The sequence below is a fragment of the Pezoporus wallicus genome, unplaced genomic scaffold (genome assembly GCF_028554395.1).
Source record: "Pezoporus wallicus isolate ANWC-B61680 ecotype Strahan unplaced genomic scaffold, APGP_CSIRO_Pwel_v1 contig_11395, whole genome shotgun sequence".
Lineage (NCBI taxonomy): Eukaryota > Metazoa > Chordata > Aves > Psittaciformes > Psittacidae > Pezoporus > Pezoporus wallicus.
Window position 1 is genome coordinate 757,901 of NW_026636241.1, and position 23,421 is coordinate 781,321.

At 46.3% G+C, this 23,421-nt stretch overlaps 1 protein-coding gene across 1 annotated transcript in view; it reads right to left on the minus strand.

Annotated features, from left to right (window-relative positions):
* The window catches only part of PDE4B (phosphodiesterase 4B), a 220,507-nt gene extending 198,641 nt beyond the window's left edge, over positions 1 to 21,866 (minus strand). The window contains exon 1 of the mRNA XM_057399212.1: positions 21,827 to 21,866. The gene's annotated coding sequence lies outside the window, so the exon portion shown is untranslated. The remainder of the gene's footprint in view (positions 1 to 21,826) is intronic.
* Between the last annotated feature and the right edge of the window lie 1,555 nt (positions 21,867 to 23,421).

Genomic DNA, 23,421 nt, shown 5'->3' on the forward strand with positions numbered 1-23,421 from the left:
AGCCACTATTTAAAGAAATTCCTAAAATGCATCTCCATGTGCAGGTTCCGGAATGATTTGGAAAACAAGACACACATCTCACCACGTCACTGCTTGCCCACCAGTTTGGCTTCTGCATGGGCAGGTTTAGAGCCACAGGGAGCCAAGAGAAGCAGATTAACCCTCTCACTCCTAAAGATACTGCTGGGCCAACAGGGTGAGGGCTTTGCTGCTTATGTGGTGCTTGTTCTTTGGATTAACAGAAGGTTTTGGCAAGCAGAGCTGGTTACCTGGCTCTCTGCATGCTCTAAATTCTTTTCCTCCCACTTTCTCAAGGCAGCAAGACCAATGATTGAGAGACAGAAAAAAACCAACCCAAACCCCAGTGAAACTCAGGTAATACAGCCCATCCTGCATTGCCATACCTGTTTCTTCCCAACTGCCAGCAGTGCTGGAAAGGCCACCGTACACATTGCTGGGGCACTGTTCTTCCTAGCAAGAAAATGCTGGTCCATACAGGTTCAGCAGAAGCTGAAGATGCTAAAACCAGAAACCCACATTAATAGAGAAGCTTTACTAAGGAAAGGGCTGGCTTAAGGAGATTATCTGATCACTCAGATAATAGCATCACGTGTGAGCTGGGGTTCTCCTTAAAGATCAGCAAAACTTCCCTCTGATGATCTCAGGTCTGTCTCTCCCAGATGAAACTCATGGGCTCTGCTTCTGGCTTGGAAATGGCACACGGTTCCTTGTAAGAAAAACAAACCCTGCATGGATTCCACACTGGTATAAATCGCAGTTAGTACCTGAACAGTGATGGTTTGTGTCTTGCCTTAACACCACCAAAACGTGAGCGAATTCCTTGGATTGCTCTGAAGGTCAGTCTGCTTACAGGGAACGGAGGTCATGGCCAAGCCAAGTCTAAATTAATTTACTGGTTTTAAGCAATGTGATAAAGCTGCAAATTTCTCTAGCATACAAACCAAATGTACGTATTTTATTATAAAAAGAGAATGCAATATGTGGAATATCTGCAGAGCCACAAAAAACCCTTTAATACTCCCCTCCCTTCCCACATTACCACTGTGGGTAAATTATCCTTATTAAAACAGCGTCTTCAGTTTCATTAGGAGCCTTCTTACTGAGCTATCACCAAGGTTAAGAGGATTGCAAAGCCTCATCTTTTCTCTGCCAACCTCATCATTAAAGCTGAGAATAACCAAGTCAGTCTATTCCAGAAATTCCAGTAACTCTTTGACTTCCAGGAGAGGGTACAATGAGGTTGTCATTGCTCTTCATTTGTTTTAGTTATGATAGGAAAAATCAATAGTAATTTGAATCCATCCTTACTTTGCTCATTGGCATTATGCCCAATGTGCTCTGCAGAGCTCAAATGAAACACAAGCAACGTTCTTCACTATTACTGATGAGGAAATAGCATCTTTTTGAGGGAACTCTGAGGCAGATGTTCATGTCCTGGGCAGAACTGCAGAAATCACTGTCCTCTTTTCATTACTCTGTTAATGACTTTTAAATCTTACATTTCTAAAGCAGTTTGTGTCCTAGTGTGGTTAAATGCAATTTGAAACTCAGTTCTGACAGTATCAAAGAATACAGTTTAATGATGTTACCTGCAGCACATAGAGGCTTTTCAGGGTAATTCCTCAGCCAAGTGAAGCACACTATTAAAAGATGCAATTTATACCTTTCTGTTCCCTATGCAAATGACAGCAGAGCCTCCCACTCCTCGCAGTGGAACTGAGCAGCATTCAGAGAGCAAAGAACAAATCCTAATAATGCTTTAAAATAAAAGATCAGTTTAAAAATACAACTAAAAACATGATAGAGAACACACACAAGGCAGATTTTCCCCTTTTAGATTGGTAGTGGCTTCTTCATAAATAGACCTCTTGTATCCCTGTGTTTTTAGAGCAAAGGAACAGAATGCATTGAGTCTCACTGGTCTCCATAGATAAGGGAGATGCTGCAGATGAGGCAGGATTAGCCTGTGCTGGATGAGCAGTGCGGGGAGCTCACTGTGTCACCACTAGCTACATGGCACTTGCTTCATGCCACCAATTTCTTCCTTACCTTCCCCTAAACTCACCCAGATTTGCTCTAGTCCAAGAGGAAATGTTCTAAAATCCTCAGATGTCTCTTTCCCTGCAGTTTTTATGGGAAAAGCCAAGTTCAAACAGCCTGCAAGAAGGCCTTTTTCCCTCTCGGAGTCATGCAAAGCCAAACAATGATCCCAAGCACAGAAGTGCACCACCAAGCCTACAAATAAAGATCATCCTCAGAAGAACACATCCCCCAGATCTCTTGTAAGAGGAATACTCCTCACCAGGAGCAACCTGCTCTAGTGGGAGGTGTCCCTGCCCATGGCAAGGGGTTGGAACTGGATGAGCTTTAAGGTCCTTTCCAACCCAAACCAGCCTGGGATTGTATGCCAATATTTCCCTTTGGAAAAAAGACTCAGGAATAGAGAGGAAAGACGAAATGCAAAATCAGACCAGCAAGAGCTCCCGAGATAACCAGACTAAAGCTGAGACCTGCAAAGGAGGAAACCCACCAAAGTCACGTGAAATTCTCCTCAAGACAAAATCAGACCAGCTGCACAACAAGAGGCTGCAGGAGAAAGTTCAAAGCACCTATGAGAAATGCTAACAGCTTTATTTGCCCCATGAAAATGAAAGACTTGCTATAAACACCGTTTCCACACTGCTCTAGAAGATATCCTCACCCCCCCCACCCCCCCGCAAGGAGCCAGCACCACCTCAATCCCACCCAGCCAGGCACACAGCCCTTTTGGGCTTGCCTGCTACTGTTTACACAGGTAAAAAACCCATAAAAATCAACAAGAATCTCCCTTGAGTCTCCCATAACCCTTCTTGCTATTCTACTTGCTTTTAAAATGGGAGATGAGGGGCTGAGAAAGGACTATTGGATACCCAGAAGCATCTTCCACCAGGAGAAGACACCAGTCAACATCTCTTCATGGTGGTTTTCTGTACCAGGCAGTCAGGCTCGGGCAGCTCCTGCTCATCTCGCAGCCCAGCATCACAAACACAACCACGTGGGCCATGAAACAGCACCTAAGAGAACAATTTAATTGCCTGAGGCAAAACCTATTCTATGGCCAATTAGAGTAAACGCTTCCGGCATGCTAACAGGGAGCTCAGCTTTTCTGACCACAGACACACAGAAACTAAGGAAAAAGGATGCTCTGTGCCAAGGTAAACAGCTGCTGCCTTTCTCCTCCTGCCCCCTGTGGCCTCTCTTCACCAGGAAGGAGGATTCTGCAGCTGAAAAACTGCCTTTTCAGATGGGCATCCCAGGCTCACAATCCTGTAAGGAATCCGAGGCAGGAAAGGAGAGGCTGGGAGAGACCTCGCCATGCTGTGAAATGAGTACAAAAGGAGGTTACTTGGAGGGTAACAGCATCTAGCCACACAGGATGTATTGCTGCAGATGGGCACTGCTGATGCCCGTCTGCAGCATCATTTTTCTTGGAGAAATACAAAGGATTTATTTCTTAGATCACTGGGTTTATGCAGCAGTAGCTGCTATTACTCTGTTATTAAGAACAGGAATAATCACCCCATGTTACAGTGCTTTGTCTCAGCAACTGCATTAAATACCCTGGCACATGCACATCATCTCTCAGGAGAAAAACATCCATATATCAACAGTAAAGACGACTGTTGTCTGAGCATCTCCTACCTGGGTTTGGATACACTGAACATCGTTCCAACACTTCGCACCCACAGACCTCAAAGCACTTGGTGAGGGTGCTCAGCCTTAATATAGCAAACATTAATGCACAGGAAAAAACCTAAACTGACTGACTCAAAATCAGTTATGAGTCAAAGCAGAGCCAGAAATAAGGCAGAGAACCAGCTATGCTCACCACTGCACAAGAACACTCAGGAAGGAGTATGGAAGCTATGTATAGAAACGATTTTTAAGCCATGTTCTTTGCCTAACTCCCCTCTTTACTATTTATCAAACCCCAGTTACATCCTGGGGTTTCAAAAATAACTTAATTGTACATTTAGACCTTAAGGAAAGTCTCTAAATGTAAGATTTGAGGCTTGTCAGGAAATTTCATGCCTGAAAGCATCTGCTAGAACACTCACTTTGGAGAGCAAGTGGTTCTTCAAATGACTCCACGTCCCTTTTCATACAGAAACAGTAATGAGAACTCAATTTCCCATCTCACCTGCAAAGGCAAAGCATGGCTTTGGAGGGTTAAAAGAGGATACAACTGCATTAGCCCAGCCTGGTCAACTACAAACTTGATTTATCCCAGGTTTTCTTCCATACCAGCAATTTCCAGAGCTACTTTTCTGTGTGTCTATCCAATAAAGAAAGAGATAAGACTAAAAGAAAAGCCTTTGCCGTTCTTCAAATACACAGATGTTTTCTACCAACCACTGCCTATGACCACTTCCACTGAAATATTTCACTTCATATATCCTAAGAGGCATCTAAGGCAACATTGCTGTATTCTGAAAAACTAAGTTATAACAAGAGATTTAGACTAAAAAGCCTGATTTAGAAGAACACTGAAGCTTTCTTAGTCCAAGATTCATCCTCTAGCCGAAGCAGATGATACTGTTTCTTTCCACCACAGCTATTTTCTTACCTTCAGTATCTGAAGGTTTGCTTGTTGGGAAAATACATGGATTTTTCTGGATTCCAGGATGAAATGATCAGCAATTTGTTGTTGAAGAAGGAAGCGTGGTTTATATCACTCTGTAGTTACCTCAGAAATCAAGGGCTGCTATGTCAGGTGAAAATGGCAACACCAAATTTTCCTCAAACTTCTCATTGTAATTCCTTCCTAGTTATTTAAAACGCTTAAAAACTTTAACCAAGTGGGGTGATGCTTCAAAACCTGGTGTCTGCCCAGTGCTGCGTCCTTTGAATCACTTCAAGGAGTGCAATTAATGAGGACCTCACTGTTGGTCACCCCTACGTGCGGCATCCCCATGCTGCAGAGCAATCACAGCCAGGCTGAGAGAGCTGGGCTGGGTCAGTCTGGAGAAGAGGAGGCTTCTTAAAGGGAGACCTTAGAGCAGCTCCAGTGCCTAAAGGGGCTGCAGGAAAGCTGGAGAGGGGCTTGGGACAAGGGCCTGTAGGGACAGGCCAAGGGGAATGGCTTTAACCTGCCAAACGGGAGACTGAGCTGAGCTCTTAGGCAGAAGCTCTTCCCTGGGAGGGTGCTGAGGCACTGGCACAGGGTGCCCAGAGAAGCTGTGGCTGCCCCATCCCTGGCAGTGCTCAAGGCCAGGTTGGACACAGGGGCTTGGAGCAAACTGCTCTAGTGGAAGGGGTCCCTGCCCGTGGCAGGGGTTGGAGCTGGAGGAGCTTTAAGGTCCCTTCCAGCACAAACCAGGCTGGGATTCTATGATTATCATTTCACAGGGACCAGCTTCTTTTGTGTGCATCACCATGAAAATTCTGGCTCTTCTGTCCAAGTTATTCGATGCTGAAGTAGCAAAGGGAATTGCAAAACTGGAAATTCCCAAACCTACAGATGTATGAGAGTCCCAGGTTGTTCAAGGCATGGTTAGAGGAACCCCAACCTAAGCAAGAAAATGCCTGCTGCTCTGCACAGATCTGGTGAGTTTGAGTAATTAAAGCAACAGAAAACAGAGTCTTGATGTCAAAAGTCAGTATTTATATCCATAGATGCAACAGCTGCTACCATTTCTACAGTCTCTGACCTATAAAATAAGAGATACCCAACCGCTGCTGAAGAGGAGGCTGGTGTCTGTTATTACAATTGCTCTTCTAATAACAATGGTGGTCAAAGGCAGCTCCTCCTTTGCAGCAACGAAGCAAAAGGATGTATCTGAAATATCTGAGTTCTTTTTAAAACAGGTAATTCAGAACAGGCCACAGATGATTATGTACAACCTCATGTATCTTTTTTTCCAGAAATTTCATTTTTCTTTCAAACTAACTTTATGTTAGGGCAAAAGAATATGATGCTTTTGCTTGTTCCAGTGCAAAAAAGTCAAAGGCATAAGGTAGACCCAAAATGACCTTTTTATGCCACAAAACATCAGCCTACGCCATGGTGTTTGTCACAAGAGTGGTCTAACATTTCTGCATTTCCCATTCTGAACTTATGATTTGCTTTCCCCAGACAGAAAATGCACTCCTTTGTCTGGATGGCGAAGTAGAATTTCCTTCTGGGCAGAGGAAATGACAGCTTTAGAGACAAAACATGTCCTGTGTCCTATATTCTTTCCCCATAAACAAGATCATGCACTGGGACCTGGCCTTGCTGCCTCTGCTCCTCTGCTGTAAGGCAGCATCTGAGCATCTGAGAAGCTTGTGGAAGCTGCTTGGATTGTCCAGAGTCCGCATGTGAACATGATTATAGAATGCCAGCCTGGTTTGTGCTGGAAGGGACCTTAAAGCTCATCCAGTTCCAAACCTCTGCCACAGGCAGGGACCCCTTCCACTAGAGCAGCTTGCTCCAAGCCCCTGTGTCCAACCTGGCCTTGAACACTGCCAGGGATGGGGCAGCCACAGCTTCTGTGGGCACCCTGTGCCAGCGCCTCAGCACCCTCACAGGGAAGAATTTCTTCCTTATATCTTAACCTGAGTTTCCCCTGTATTCCTGTAGTAAACCAGCAGTGTTGAATTGCTGGATGGTTTTTACAGCAGTGATTGTTCTCCCTGCGAAATTTAAAGCAATATATCAGCAACATCTTCCTTACAGTTTATATAGTGATAAAAAAAAAAGCAATCAGCTTTTCAGCTTGGCCTCATCATCCTAGGAGAGAGCAGATCAAAGAATCTCATGTTACTCAAGTAACACAGTATTTCCTTGGGGGTTTTAGTACAACCATACACTCACCTCCAATTTCTGTACACTTAAATTTACCTTGTATGAATATACTGAACATTTCCACTGACTACATGGAGCCTGATTACTTTCAATCTCAACTGCTGATAGACAATGTTCACTTTGGATCAGAAATTAAGTGCCTGGATACCCTTAAACTTCATCAGGAATGAATGTGTATCCACAGCACATGAACTCCACGTAAACTTGAAATAACAGCATCACTAGGCCAGCTGATAAATCAAACCACCCTAAGAAGTCAGCACAGATTGTCCAACGGAGTCAGCCTCCCAGCTGTGTATGGGGTTTTAGTAAATCCGAATTCTTATACATGTGACAAGCCTTTTTAATGCCCATTTTTAACTGAAGAGATGCAATATATCACTATATATTGACTAAATATTTTAACATGACTGTAGACCTTCACACTACCAAACTCCTTCTAGGTTCAGAGTTTGCCATGATGCAATTAATTGCTCAACAAGGTCTACGTTGTTCCTAAGGCAGAAGCTACACACAGTCATGGTAATTACACTGAGACAGCAAGCTTCAAAGGTTTGTTATGAGTTCTGGATGCAGAATTCCATGCTAAGAACCAACCAGATTACAACAGCAAAACCCATCCTCCTGCCAGGCTGGAAGAAGCATCCCAGGTCTCTGCACTCCGTTATCCAGATGCCCCCCACATTAAAGCTTGCAAAGAAGAAGTAAATGTGTTTGTACCCATTGTGGCAGCAGCTGCATAGAGTGCAGATAATGAAATGAGAGATGCAAATAATCAATCCTTTCCCACATCCACTCTACACAAGCGTTTTCTAACAAGGTCAATGAAAGCAAGGTACATCCTTCTGGAGCTATAAGAAGATCCCAAGGAAGTTATCAGAAAAATTCCCTTTTTTGCAACCTCAGTAGATACCCTTCTTCCAGGGAACCTCCAGAAATGAGGTGGTGGACACAAGAACCCCAGATCCCTGTATCATGAAAGAGCAGCTCAGAAAGGCCAAGCGTTGTTACCAGCACCACTTATTTTGGGTGAGTTTTGCCAACTTTCCTCAAGGATCACCGGACATGCTGCATTAATACAGAGATACACACCAGGAAAACCACATCCTTTTTTTTGCAGCAGACAGAATAAACTCCTTCTTCCTGCTAACAAATACGCTCAGGGTTGGCAAGAGTTTTACACAATGCAACGTGCCTACAGCAGAGCCTCCTGGGGCATGGATAGAGCAGAGATCAGGGATAAGGATGCTGCCAGCTCTCCCTATGTGGGCTTCCAGATCCCTTCCCCCAGAGCTGAGTCACTCGGATCATACATTTTAAACCTTCCCAGTTACTATAACAACTTAATGGATTTCTTCTTGATGTTATTAATTACATTCACTTGAATCTGTTCATACAGGAGTTGGGGGGAGGCACTATGTGATAGCTTCTCCTTTCAAAAGGCTTTTACATTCCAAACTCGTTCCAACACTCAGGTGCTCCTCCATAAATCTGCTTCCACTGAGATAAGGAAATGCTCAGATTCCTTCTCAGTTTGAGAACTCAGAACAGACGGAAATGTTTTCTTCCCCAAACCAAGCCAGCTGCCCACAAACAAAGCTGTGAAAGATGCACCTAGCTGCCTTGCTACAGAAAGCATGGTGCAAACCACAGCTGCAACCTGGTTGGAAGTGGCATTTATAACACATCCCAGAAGACTGAGCAGTTTGCAAGCAAAACCACTGAGAGCCAAAGCAAAGAGGAAGTCGGGATCTAATTTAGTAGGTCTACATTTCACAGCCTTAGGGTCTGAACCCTGAAGCAGACACCTACTGCTGGAAATGGGAGGAAAATGTAAGAAACATGAGGCAAATCCTAAGGTCCAGCAGCTTTGCAATGTACAGAATACGCAAAATCTGAGAATCCCAGACTGGTTTGGGTTGAAGGGACCTTAAAGCTCCTCCAGCTCCAACCCCTGCCACGGGCAGGGACACCTTCCACTAGAGCAGCTTGCTCCAAGCCCCTGTGTCCAACCTGGCCTTGAACACTGCCAGGGATGGGGCAGCCACAGCTTCTCTGGGCACCCTGTGCCAGCGCCTCAGCACCCTCACAGGGAAGAATTTCTTCCTTATATCTTAACCTGAGTTTCCCCTGTATTCCTGTAGTAAACCAGCGCCTCAGCACCCTCACCAAGAAGAGCTGAAGGAGCTTTAAGGTCCCTTCCAACACAAACCATTCCAGGATTCTATGATTCTGTTTTCCTTCCTCCGGAGCCTGGAGCAAGTGGAATCACCTCAGTGCATCCCTCCCTCAGGCAGAGGCTTCTCAGCAGACAGTGAGTTAGCTTGGCTTGGGAGACAGCCCGTGTATCCTCACAAATGACTGTGGGCCTCTGCAATAGAAGATTTGGCTGATTCCCAGAGAGTTATTAAATGAAAATTCCAGTATCACTTTATACACTTATTTTTGGAAATGTGTCTACTCGCAACTTGAAAACTAAGTCTTATTTCAATGCCAAACCATAAGCATGGAGAGAAGAACCTGAACTTCCCACAGAAGAACCTGGGTGCAAGGAAGAACCTGAACTTCCCACAGCATGGATGACTCAGGAATGAAGCATTCCAGCTACCTTCTCCATTTAGATTTATCCACTTTAGCTGTACAGAACTGAACTCATCTGCAGAAGCATCGCCACGCAGTACTCAGGATAATTTTAACCCCACAGACATATGGAGAACACTCCTTTCACCCTCCTCTGCAGGAAAAGGAAAGATGATCTGAGCCTACAGACTTCCAACAGGGGAAAAAAACTTCTCCAGATATTTGAAACCAGAAAACTTCATGGAAATGATGATAATGGTTGTTTATATTTACAGGGTAAAAATCATGCACCACGTTTAATCCCCAATTATGCAGTGACAGATACAAGAACACAAGGGGAACAATTTGATGCTGCTTGCAATTCTTCGTGTCAGTACTTTCTATGAATTTAATTACTCTGATTCTAAAGTACAGCTTTAAACACCTACAAATGCCCTTTTAAACCCACTGTAACCATGCTTTAAGAAAACAATACTGAAAGCACACGTGTGAATAAAACCCTGCGTGAAGCAGCTGTGAGCCATGTGCTGGCACTTCAGAGCATTGATCCAGGTGCAGCTTTGCTTGCTCCCAAAGACACAATATCAATACTGAAACCCAAAATTGGTTTCGTTTCCTGAAAAGCAAAAGCTTTCTTCAAGCAAATCTGCTTTATACAACCACAAAGTAACTGGTAGAAATGAAAAGAGAATTAAAGGCTTAAAAGTGCTCTGGCGCAGCGATGGAATAACTACCAAGTGCATCCCGAACTCCTGGGGATGGGACTGCCATGGAAGAAGCAGGTAGACCTTAAGATGGTTTTATAACCATCGCTTGTGTTTTCCCCAATCCACAGCTTATCTGCAGACTGGAAAGACCCCCTGCACTGTAAGGTACTGAACATAAGGTCAATAAGTGCAGCAAACCCCTGCCTTCAGAACCAGATGATACGCAGACTCCACTCGCACTGCTGTATCAATCCACTCTTGTTACCTGGCTGGGATCCACCTCTTAAAGAGAGCTGAAAAAAACAAATTCAAAGCTCTACCATTGCCCAGCCTTCTCCATGCAAGCAAACTTTGCAAAGATGAGCCTGGCCCCACCAACTCCGATGCAAAAGCATCCATTTCAGTTCACCATTTCCTCACTGGTTTTACATTGCTATACAGTAAGACAAGTGCTGGTGCTCAGGAACGTGCAGGTCTTTGACCCATTACACAGCCACAGGACCTACCAAATAAAGAAACAATTAGAGATCTCTGCAGAGTAAGATGGGAAAAGCAATAGCCATGACTACTCCAGGGATTGCAGCATATTGCAGTCTAATCATATAGTGAAGAATGGGAAGGGAGAAGGGCTTTTTTTTCTGGGGGCTGGTTGCAAATGCATTCTCTGATGCATTCAACCACAGCACAGACAGAAAAGGGCTTTCACAATAGACGAGTTGTACAGGAGGAACGTGACTACCACGACCCTAAGGTGAAGCAGAAGAGGAGCAAGTGCATTTCTGCTTGTGAAGAGGCCTATAGAAGCACAAGCCATTCCTTGGAAAGGAGTTTGGGAGATAGAACCATAGAATAGTTTGGGCTGGAAGGGAACCTAACACTCACTATGCTCCAAACCCTTGCCACGGGCAGGGACCTCTTCCACTAGAGCAGCTTGCTCCAAGCCCCTGTGTCCAACCTGGCCTTGAACACTGCCAGGGATGGGGCAGCCACAGCTCCTCTGGGCACCCTGTGCCAGCTCCTCAGCACCCTCACAGGGAAGAGCTTCTGCCTAAGAGCTCATCTCAGTCTCCTCAACCTCTGGCAGGTTAAAGCCATTCCCCTTGGCCTGTCCCTACAGGCCCTTGTCCCAAGCCCCTCTCCAGCTTTCCTGCAGCCCCTTCAGGCACTGGAGCTGCTCTCAGGTCTCCCCTTCAGGAGCCTTCTCTTCTCCAGCCTGCCCCAGCCCATCTCTCTCAGCCTGGCTCCAGAGCAGAGCTGCTCCAGCCCTCGCAGCATCTCCGTGAACTACTTGAGCAGGTCCATGTCCCTCTCATGTTGGGAGCAAGATGTCTCCTGCTTGTTCCTTGTACAAATAAAACAATGCCACTCACAACAAGCAGCCAGAAGCAATTCCTCCTGATAGCAACAACAAGGAGCAAACCACAACAGCAATACCTGGGGTTAAGGAAGAGAAGCAATATTTTATCCACCACAATTCACGAAAGCTTTTTACTGATGTGCACAACATCAACAGGAGTTTGCTTAGAGCTAAATCACTATTTCTTATCTTAAAGCTTCTCTGATTTTACTACCTTCTGTTTTGCTTATCAAGTACTTCCTTTTATTATACATAACTGAATTGAGATATTCATTTCATTACAGCTATGTTACACGACAGGAGCCCTTCACCAGAACAGTCTTGTAGACTAGTACATGTACAAAGCATTTTCTACACTGATAGTGGATGATTAAGAAATAAGGAAGGATGTTAAAGAACGTATCTTTCTCCTTCCTCCTAGTTAGCTACTTGTGTGTGATCACATTATTTTCCCTCTTTTAAATATATATGTAGTTTTGTGTATATGCCAGCAGACCCCTGAAGAAAGCAAAGCATGAGGTGAACATGTATTTATTTTCCCAGTTCTTATGCCTGGCTTCATTTGAACACTGCTTGTTCTTGCCTTTCTGAGAAAAAGCATTTCAAATCTTCAACTGAGATTTGAACTGATTCATCAGTGACTTCCAAGCAGCTTGGGGAAGACAAAAGGCCCCACTGCTCCTCCAGAAATGAATAAAAATGAATGAAAAAGCAACATAAGGTCCAACTTACCTACAGAACAAGGAGCATTGGACACGTGGCATGTAACACATCAAACCTTTAACAGCGTGGGGAAGGGATTTCAGGATACCAGACCATTAGGCATATGCCGAAAGGAAATGAAAAGCTTAGAATGGGAAAAGAAGATCACCAGCTTCATAACACTGCCAGGCCCGATGATCCTGCTTAGCCAAGTATTTCCCTTTTGTTAATGGTTTTCATCCATCTGTAAGTTACATATATACATAATTCATCAGGGAAGTGCAACAAAGAGGGGTTATAATAGAGATTTCAGAATGCATTCCAGAAAGGAAGTGAAAAAATTGAGACAGAGAAAAGAAAGGAGAAACCATGAAACCAAGTAGGGTATATTCACATCTCCCAGCCCTGTATACCTGGGAAAAAAAACAGTGGGGAAGTACCCCAAGAACTGTTAACAGCACAATAGTGTTATATAGCAGTATACCATTGGTCTAAAGCTTCTCCATGATGCACCTCTCTTGGAGTTGTCTCAAACAAGAATCTGTCATAAAATCCTCAGGTCAACAAGATGCTGTTACACCCCATCTGCCCCTCCAGCTCTGTTCTGGCTCTGTACCTCACCACCAAGGCTCCCTGGAGAAGCCTCTATAGCTTTCAAGGATGATAATGATGCGACAAGTTTCCTGCTCTCCTTGAAGGGTCCCAAAAGATATACCCTGGATATCCTTAGAGCTTTCTCCAGTGTGAAAAGGAGCACTTCTTATTCCAAGCTCTCAAAATAACACTTAACATCATGCTTCTGAATGCTCTTTGCCTACAGGCTAAGAAAGCTGGGGCTGTTCAGCCTGGAGAAAAGAAGCTGCGTGGAGACCTCAGAGCAGTTTCAAGTATCTGAAGGGGGCCACAAGGATGCTAGAGAGGGACTCTTCATTAGGGATTGTAGCGATAGGACAAGGGGTGATGGGTTTAAACTGAAACAAGGGAAGTTCTGGTTAGATATAAGGAAGAAGCTCCTCCCTGTGAGGGTGCTGAGGCACTGGCACAGGGTGCCCAGAGAAGCTGTGGCTGCCCCATCCCTGGCAGTGTTCAAGGCCAGGTTGGACACAGGGGCTTGGAGCAAGCTGCTCTAGTGGAAGGTGTCCCTGCCTGTGGCAGAGGTTGGAGCTGGATGAGCTTTAAGGTCCCTTCCAACACAAACCATTCTAATATTCTATGGTTCTTTTGTGGACCCAAAACACCAGCAGCCATTCTCAGATGAAAAATGGAGAATCTTGTGCTATTTCAGTGACAATTTCCCAAGCCAATGCCTACAGCAATTGCAAATGTTATACAGGGGTGCCTTTTCTTCTAGTGGAATGACCAAAATAGGCAGTGGTGGGTTTAGCTCTTGCACCACTTGTGAGCTGTACGATTAGTATTCCTGAGCATGCTGTGCATCCCGAGAACATGATTTTCTTTGAACAGAATCCCATCACACAGAAGAAGAGGAGCAGCTTCACCCTGAAGGTTTCCATATGTTTTATACTTATTTTCTTCTCAAGAGCTCTTGTGAGGCTGGATCATTTTCTGTTTCTTATTTGGGTTTGTAGCTTCGGAAATGGTTACTACAGAGGATTAATCACTTTGGATCCCTCACTTCCTGAAGTTCCTGGGTTTGCTATTTACAAGCACTCATCAAAGTATCCCTGTTGCAGGGAGCTCCATTCCAGATTTCTCTCTCACAATTAACAAGTGCTCTGGTAATTTCTGAAGGGGTTTTCGGTCCTGTTTATTCAAGTGCTGTGCAGTCTATTGCTTCCTCCATCAATTACTGAATTACAAAAGCATGAATGAAACAAAAAACAACTGCAAGAATTCCTTCTGAATCTCAGCATAGTTCTGTTCCTTCCACCAACGCTGCAAAGCAATTCTTCACTTGGTGACCACCTTGCAGGCAGGAAGCATTCACTCCACACCAGTCTGCATGACTCAATATTAAGCTTTGTTTAGCAACAAGAAGGTTAGAGAAGGTTCTCGCCCATAAGGGAAATTTCTCCCCTTTTTGCTTGACATTTCATAGTTTACCTCCCAAAACTGATTCTTATACATTGGTGAGGAAATGCTGCAGCTCCAACAACTCCCGGGCTTTTTCTATGCTGCAGACAGGCACTTCATGTGGATTAGTTTCCAGAACAAACACTGTTCCTTGCCTGTGTTCACGCAGGACCCCAGGCAAAAGCAGAAGGAAAATATGATGGTTCTTTATTCTAGCAAAGGAAAGGGTCAAGGTCTTGTTTACAGGTTTAGAAACACTGTTGTGATAGAAAAACATCTAAAAGAGCATGATAGAGAAAAGCCTTTGCATTAAGCTCTCACTCCAGTTCTCTTTGCAGCTTCCCTGAGGGAGCTTTGTAAGAACTCAGCAAGAGTACTGTGTATAAAATATTTCAACAGGTCGAGTTTCCTTCTGGGTTTGGGAGAGCTGAAACTTCCCTTCCAGACACAACTAACAAAGCCATCCTACAGCAGCAGCTTATTCACAGCTCCCCAGCCTTCAAGACATATTGTTTCACTGAATTTATTTTAGGCGACCTCTCTTTCCCCTTTTCTCTCTTCCTACTTCTGCACTTGTAGAGCAGAGCTTCTGTGTGTTGTTCTACAAGCTGTGCCCTCAGCAGCTTCTGAAAAATCATTCTTTCATCGCAAACATCACACAAACAATCCCTGGCCTGCATGCACAAATTGAAAAGTATTTGATAGAAAAGCTTTTAGTAACTGCTGCTGGTTACCTGTTACTCAACCTTGTATCAGTTGGTAGGTTTTAACTACAGTCATTCTATTCTGGTGCTGCGCTACTCAGCAGCACTTCATGCCTGGAATCACAGAATCCCAGACTGGTTTGGGTTGGAAGGGACCTTAAAGCTCCTCCAGTTCCATCCCCTGCCACGGGCACAGACACCTTCCACTAGAGCAGCTTGCTCCAAGCCCCTGTGTCCAACCTGCCCTTGAACACTGTGAAGGATGGAGCATTCACAGCTTCTCTGGGCAGCCTGGTCCAGTGCCTGAGCACCCTCACAGGGAAGAGCTTCTGCCTAAGAGCTCATCTCAGTCTCCCCGCTAGCAGGTTAAAGCCATTCCCCTTGGCCTGTCCCTACAGACCCTTGTCCCAAGCCCCTCTCCAGGTTTCCTGCAGCCCCTTTAGGCACTGGAGCTGCTCTAAGGTCTCCCCTTAAGAAGCCTCCTCTTCTCCAGGCTGAACCAGCCCAGCTCTCTCAGGCTTATATTTTACCATTTGGAAGGCACACATTTTACCACAAATAGCTGCTATTCCCTGCAAAATCTGCTGCTTAGAATCAGGTCAAAAGCAGGGTATTATCAGCTGTGCTGCAAATAATTAGAGAGCAAGTGAGCACATATTAACTGTTCAGCCACTAAGTCGAGTCAGTTTAACGTTCTCCACAGGCAGCTGTTTGCAAATAAAGTGTATATCAGCAAATATTATCCAAAGTATTTCCCAAAAACGCCATCAAAGAGTTTGCATCCTCATGATCCCACTGAAATGCAGCCCAGACCTTCCATGTAAATCAAAACCACTGAGGAGATTTTCCATCCTTTTCCTAGGTATCACTCATGACACTCCAAAGAAACATCAGTCACCTCAACTTCTCTGCTGCATTGCAAAGGATCCTGGTGGCTTCTCTGCTTTTCTGTTACCAGAAACTAATTTAACATATGATAAAGTACATCATACATTGGAATTCCGGCATTTCATCAACTCCCTGCAGCCCACAGGAAAACAGAACTGCTGCAAGGTTCCTTGGGCAATCAACAGCAAAATCAAAAGGCTTTCGACCACCTGAGAAGACGGTTGATTCAGAACCTCTGCATTAACTAGTGCTTCAGTTATAAAAAGAGACTTAGAAAGCCTCAGCCAGCTTAGTGTTTTCATTTTTGAAGAATGGAATGTAAAGAGAGGGGAAAAATACCTCTGAAGAGCAGCAATAAGGATTTGAAGTCTTCAATGATACAAAAATCCATGAGGCTTGCAGCTCTTTCTGATCATCTTTCCTGCCCAGACAGGACATTCCTCAGGCTCCAGCTTCCCCAGGATGGTGTCCATGGCCTGGTTTGGAGGCCCCTCTGGTGCAGGGCACCAAAGGGGCTGACACACTGTGTTTAATGGTGGATGGTGAACGCTCCACAGGGGTAGGACTGCTCTAGTTAAACCTGTGATTCGGGTCTATGAATGGAACCTCTACATTTATTCCTAAGGCTAAAGCCAGCGGGGCAAGGGACAAATGTCTCGATTTACTGGCACAGAAGGATCAGTATGGTCAAGGGTTCGATGGCCTCTCTCATGGAGTGAAAGCTCTGCAAACATTAGAGCTGACTCCACTTGCAGCTCTAAGGAAAACAGTCTCTTACTGTTCACAAGGGTGACAGCCTAACAGGAAACATAAGATCAAGGTTTCCATTACAACTTGCTATGCCTTTAACTCCAGCTCAGCAAGGCTGCTCATCTTCACAGCCCATCAAAAGACATTTGCCTACTTGGCTCCAGCCATCACAATGTAAGGACCATAATTCAGCACATTTCTTAGTGGGTTAGCTGCTCCCATTTCCAATCCAAGATCAGAAACCCAGCCCTAGCCCTATCTGTGGCTTTAACCACCATCTAGTCAAGACTTGTTCTACAAGGCTGTTAATATCAGCCCTTACTGCTGTTATAGTTATCAACTCACAGTATGCCAACCCCTAACCCTAGTTTTAATCATATTATGACAAGTAGCATTGTACCCATAGAGAAATACACCTAAACTCTCATCCCTTTTTTATGTTGTGTTGCCCTGACCTCCCAAGCTCACCAGAATCTACTGCAACTTCAGATAAGCCAAGTGCAACTCCATAGCATGCACCCACCTCATCCTCTGCCCAAACACCAAATCCATTCCAGCCTCATTTCGCTCTCCTACAGCTCCTCAGGAACCATTTGTTTGTGCTAGCACCAACTCTAACCTGTCTCTCAACTCCCCAACGATTTAACAGTAAAGATGTTCAGCCCATAAGGTACCAAGCTTTATAATTCTACCCCAAATTAGCCATATTAAATAGCTCAATCTATACAATACCTTCGGTCTACAGTGTCCCAATTTCCACCCTGCATTTTCAGTATCATCAAGGTTATCCTTACTTCTTCCAGACCTTGAACCTGTACATACCCCTCCAGATGCTGGTTTGTCCTAGCCTGGCTTCATCCTCCCCTACAAATACAAAGCAACTCTGCTTGCTCTAATGGAAATGGATTATCAGTGTCCTACCCACACCTGACAATGCTTTCCCCCATAACGGGACACCTTCCACCCCTCAGCAGGTGAAAGAAGGCAGAGGTTGAAAGAGCAAATCAAATGCCACCATGAGCACAAAGCACTATCCAGCCCATGATGCAGCTTTTGGTTCCACTTGCCTCCTCATTCCCCATATACATACAGATGTAACACTCTTTGCTTGGCTTCTGAAGAGGAGAGAATATTCAGGAAAGAGAGATGGATGGAGGGGAGGAGAAAATCCCACAGACCACACTGAAAACCCACACAGACAGAAAGAAACAGAGAAGCAGTAATGACTACAGGGGAATTTTCTGGATCTTCTTCCCCAGACTTATTAATAAAGTGCATTGTGAAGTGCACAAACACAAGAAAGTGCCAGACATGGAGTGCACATGTGCACTCACAGAATTACACTTTATAAGCCTCAGAATAGCCCCAGATCTAATCCATCCTCATCCACTAATCTATTTTCTCATCACTGACAGCAACGCCAGATGCTTCGACAGAAAGTGCAAGAAATTCCACTGTAGGCAGACACAGGATAATCTGCTCTCCTGAAGGCTTCCTCCAAGCCTTATTTCTCAGAGGCTGCCTTCAGCTCTGAAGGGTAAACATTTACATCTTTCTGCAGCTCTCCAGAATTGCCATTTTAGTTGTTTGCAGAGTTTTCCCTACTTCTGGATACTTCCGTGATTCACGAGAATTATTTTGGATCTAGCCATGTTCTGTGCTTCAAAAAAGCTCTGGCAAATAGTCCCTTGGTCTGATTCTGTATCTAATGGAAATAAAATTAACAGGCTTGATTTTTTCCAGTTTCACTCCATGCTTACTTGTTCTTACATTGTATGACCAAGAAAAAGGTTCTTAATTTACCTTTCTGTACTATTCATCATCCTTTTTCTAATATGCTAACTCTTAAACTATTTGAGATGTAACATGTAGGGCTGAGAGGCAAATGGAACCAACGGCATTTTACCCTCACAGAAGAGAGAAACAGACCTTTCAGGCACATTTCAAGCAATGTGATACTATCAATTTGTTCTTCTGTAAAAAGAGAGCTGGGCTGGGTCAGCCCGGAGAAGGCTCCTTAAGGAAAGAGCAGCTCCAGTGCCTAAAAGGGCTACAGGAAACCTGGAGAGGGGCTTTGGACAAGAGCCTGTAGGGCCAGGCCAAGGGGAATGGCTTTAAGCTGCCAGAGGGGAGACTGAGATGAGCTCTTAGGCAGAAGCTCTTCCCTGGGAGGGTGCTGAGGTGCTGGCACAGGGTGCCCAGAGAAGCTGTGGCTGCCCCATCCCTGGCAGTGTTCAAGGCCAGGTTGGACACAGGGGCTTGGAGCAAGCTGCTCTAGTGGAAGGTGTCCCTGCCTATGGCAGGGGTCGGGGCTGGAGGAGCTTTAAGGTCCCTTCCAACACAAACCAGGCTGGGGTTCTATGATTCTTCAAAAAACAAGTTTTAAAGCTCAAAACTAGATTCATAATTAAAGGCATTCAGCTAAAATGTTTTACCTAAAGCAGCTAAATAACCATTCCTCCGCATTGCCTGAAACCAAAACACTGCAGCAGCAAGAATCAGAAACCGAAGCTGACAAATTATTTTAATTCTCTAAACTAGAAATAAAGAGGGGAGAAAAACCCACAAGCATGAGTAATAACATCAGATTAATATCCTTTTGCTTCAAAAGCAATATTCAATGTACGTAGACACACACTCATTTGCAATAGCCCTCAAGTTTAGGGGAGTTCTTTCACATCATCATTTTTTCTATGCTCTTCTGTTAGTTTTCTTCCATCTGCTAAGGCTATATTTATCTTCCTACCATAATTATACAACTCCATTTAGTGATGGAACTAGTGTAGAGACTCGCATGCTGTTTTTGCTGCATGACAGGCATTGACTTAAACAAACCAAGGTGTCTCTACGCAACGTCTTGTCAGTGTTTCTCAGTGTGTAAGAACTACCCACACCTATAACGGGATACTTGGACCACGTGGATGACTCCAGGGGAGGGTTGTTTGGGTAAAACAAGTCTTCCCAAGTTATCAGTGCTTCAAATTGCCATTTTAGGCAGGTTTCAATGCTTCTATCCATGGCTATGCATTTCAAATGTGGAAATTCAAGGTGATTGTAATGACTTTTTAAACAAGATCAATGTTCACCGAGACAATCACTCCACTAATCTGTTATAAGCTTCCTGATAGATAAGTCGGATTCTTGAGTAAGGATGTGAATGCTGAATAAGGAGAAGCCCCTGTGTGAGGTGGAAAGAGATGGGATGTAAGCTCAGGGGTGGTTGGGATGAATGGGAAGGTCTAGGACACAAACATTCCGAGCTGGATAAATGGAGGGGCTGGTGAGCACCTGGGAAACCAAGAGGAAAGAGGATGAACAAAGCTGCCCAGCCCTCTACAGTACTTCAGAGCAGCGACAGAGGAAGCAGCAGAAGGATCTAATGATTCTGTTCAGCATGGTCAGACCAACAGGCATGGAAAATGGTTTGGACAGTGAGGTTTTCATCAGATATAAAATGGCACATACTGGGGCAAAGGAGGAAACTGCAGGAACCAGAAAGCACAAAGAGCTTTTGTGACCTAGGCAGGAAAAGGAGAGGCTGTATTTGCAGAAGGCAGCACTCTATTTACTACCAATAAATGAGAAAAGGCTCCTACCAACAAACACCAAAATAGCGTGGGATCAGGATTTGTTATACCACTTATCTCCGTAACACAGAGTAAACTTCACTTGCAATTTGGAACCTTGATGCAAATTCAACCTGAATATGGTTTGGGAAGAAGCAGCCAGTAAGGCTGAATCTTGTCTTTTACTTCAGGTTCACGTTTAAGCACTGCATTAAAAACGGTCTACTGGCATCTGAAACCTCCAAAGATGAGAATGAAGTAAGATTTAGCTGTACCTGGAGTACCTGAGCAGGCACATGGAAAGATATGAAAATAGATTAGACAAGAGAAACAGGTAATTACAATGAATGATCTGCTACATGCAGCCAGCACAGTACAAAGAGTGCTTTCCTAGGACACTATTAGGTAAAGAGCTTTAGTTTCTAGATGATTTCTAAATCAGAGATTTGTTTACAATCTGGCCACCACCTCTGGAGCGGCGGGGAGGGAGGCAGCAAACAAGCATCTCAAAGTGGTATAAAAAGTTCCCTGTTCCATTGGATTTCAAACATGCAAATGCAGTTATTCAGCTTATTCCTTGCTGCTCCCTCTGCACACCAGCATTTCTGAGGGAAAAAACATGAAATCTGCTGTTAAGAGAATTTACAAGTCTTACCAGGAATTGTCTCTTCAGCATAGGTGGTACTTGGATAGGAAATGCATTTCCTATTGTGGCAGATGCTGAGCACCACAAAAACCAACTCCTTACCTGCGTGGCTGCGTTTCACCCCGAGAGATCTACACATCTCGCTGCGTATCAGAGCTGATTTATCGCTCCTCAACCATCACCCAGAGGTGAAAGGAGAACCCTTCTCTGCCCTCCCGCATGGCACCCCATGGGCGCACTGGGAGCTGCTGCCTCGGGGCTGGCATGGAGCTCCGCAGAGGAAACACTCAACTTCCAGGTCCTCCCTGAACTCAGCACCACCCACCAGGCACCGAACCGGGAAAGGGAGCATCAGAAATAAAACAAACTGACTCAAACCACATGTTAGCGGGCATGATGCATCGAGACGAGAAAATGCCACAGGGAAATTGAGGCCGGGAGGGCTGACCCGGCAGAGGGACGAGGGCCCAAGGCTGCGCATCCCCTCGGAGGCACGGAATGGAGCCTGACCTGTTTCTGATGGGGGGGACACACCTGGCATGGCATCCCCCGGCCACACAGCACCGCGAGTAAACGATGCCACAGCAAAACAGCCTCAACGGGCTCAAAAAAGCACAGGGGACTGCAACGGAAATTAGGGAAAAATAAAGAAAATAATGTGAAAAATAACCCAAACAATAATTAAAGTGCATCTTCCCCTCTGGAAAACCACAACCCTTCTCCTCCTAAGCTCTCAGTTCTTAACCCCATGTGATTCAACACAACAAAACTTGCTGGAACCCCCGGAACAACCCACAAGTGACTACGGCTTCTCCCTGCCTCCCCAAGCCTGGGGCGCTGAGGTGGCGGCACCGCCATGTCCCGGCCCGCCGGGACCCCACCGTCCTCCGGGACCGCGGGCACGGCGGCTCTCGGCCCCGTCCCCGTCCCGTCCCTCCCGCTCCGGAGACCGACAAGGACTCGGCCCCGGGCCGCAGCCGGGGCAGGCGAGGGGCGCTGAGGCGCTGCCGGCGGGCAGGGAGCCGGGGCAGCGCTCACCGCTTACCTCAGGCAGCCCGGCGCCGTCTCCGTGGGCTCCGCCGCTTTCCCCGCACGGCGCAGGTTCCCCGTCAGCCCCGCTCCTCAGCGCTCCATGGCTCCGCCGCTCCCCGCAATGGCAGCAGCACGAAGCGGCAGCGGCTCCGAGCGCGGCCACCACCTGCCGGGGCTGCGCCGGCGGCTCGGCTGCTCCCCGCTCTGCTCCGCTGCCGGCCCCTGTGGGCGCGGGGCGGGCTCGCCTCAGCGCCCGCTTCCCGCCCGCCGGGCGGGGCGGCCTGAGGGGCGGCCATGGGGCGGGCCGGGCCGGACCCGCGGCCTCACAGACCCGCAGCGGCCGCCGGGAGGGGAGCGGCGGGGGCCGGGGGAGCCCTCTGGAAGCGGCGGGCCTGCCCCGGGGGGGGGAGCTTGGGCCCAGCACTGCTCGGTGCGGGAGCCGGGAGGGGACATCCCCCCTCACCTCAGCCCTCCGGGACGGGCAGGAGCCCTCGGGGCCTCGCTGCCCGGGTTTGGGCAGCAGCCGTGCTGCCGCAGGGTGCCCAGGAGCAAGGCAAGAAGCCGGTTCATTATCGCTGCACCAACAGGGGCAGAGCGGGGGCTTTTCAGTCTGGAGAAGGCTCAGGGGGGACCTGATGGCTCCCTACAAGTGCCTGACAGGAGGATGGAGCCAGGAGGGGCTGGGCTCTGCTCCCAAGGAACAAGGGATGGGACAAGAGGAACCGGCCTCAAGCTGCCCCAGGGCAGGTTTAGATGGAGCTGAGGAACAATTCCTGCCCCAGAGGGTGCTCAGGCATTGGAACAGGCTGCCCAGGGCAGGGCTGCAGGCACCGTCCCTGCGAGTGTTCACACAGCGTGGAGGGGAGGCCTCAGTGCCATGGGGCAGCGGTGGCCTTGGCAGGGCTGGGGAATGGTTGGACTTTGTGATCTCAAAGGTCTTTTCCAGCCCGGTCGATTCTGTGGTTCATGGCACTTTGAGGACCTGCCTTAGAAAACACTGCCGCCCTCTGAGCCCAAAGGCAGGCATGGAGGGTACCGCAGCCTGGCAGAGGAGCCACTGGAAGGTATTTAGGCACCATCACCCACCTGAGTGGAAAGCCACTGGCGTAACCTGGCCATGCTGGCCAACACTCGGCTGCTTCTCTTACATGTGCAACAGCAAAACCCTCACCTCGGCACGCTAAAGCCGCTGTATGGTCACAGCATCCAGAAACACCCATGATGTGGAAGATATAACTCATTTTACATGGTTTTGTTACAGTAGGAACTTCTGTTTGATCCCAATGGCCATGAGGGTGTTTGATGTCTCCATCAAAAGCCAAGTTTCTGGAGTAACGATGTGAAGGACTTAATTCACAGTTTAGAAGAGGACGTTTCTAGTCTCTGCGGCAGCAGAGCAGCCTTTGAAAGCTTTATAAAGCCTTTTAAAAGCTTAATGAACCCTCTCCAAGTGCCAAAACCTCAGGATCCTGAATGCAAAATAAAATGTATTCATTATGGAACTGTTTAAATTAAGAGTTAAACTCTCTATTTGTGGATGACACAGAGACCCTTGATGAATGACTACAGCCTCTGAAAACCGAACACAAGGCTGCTGTGTTGTAACTT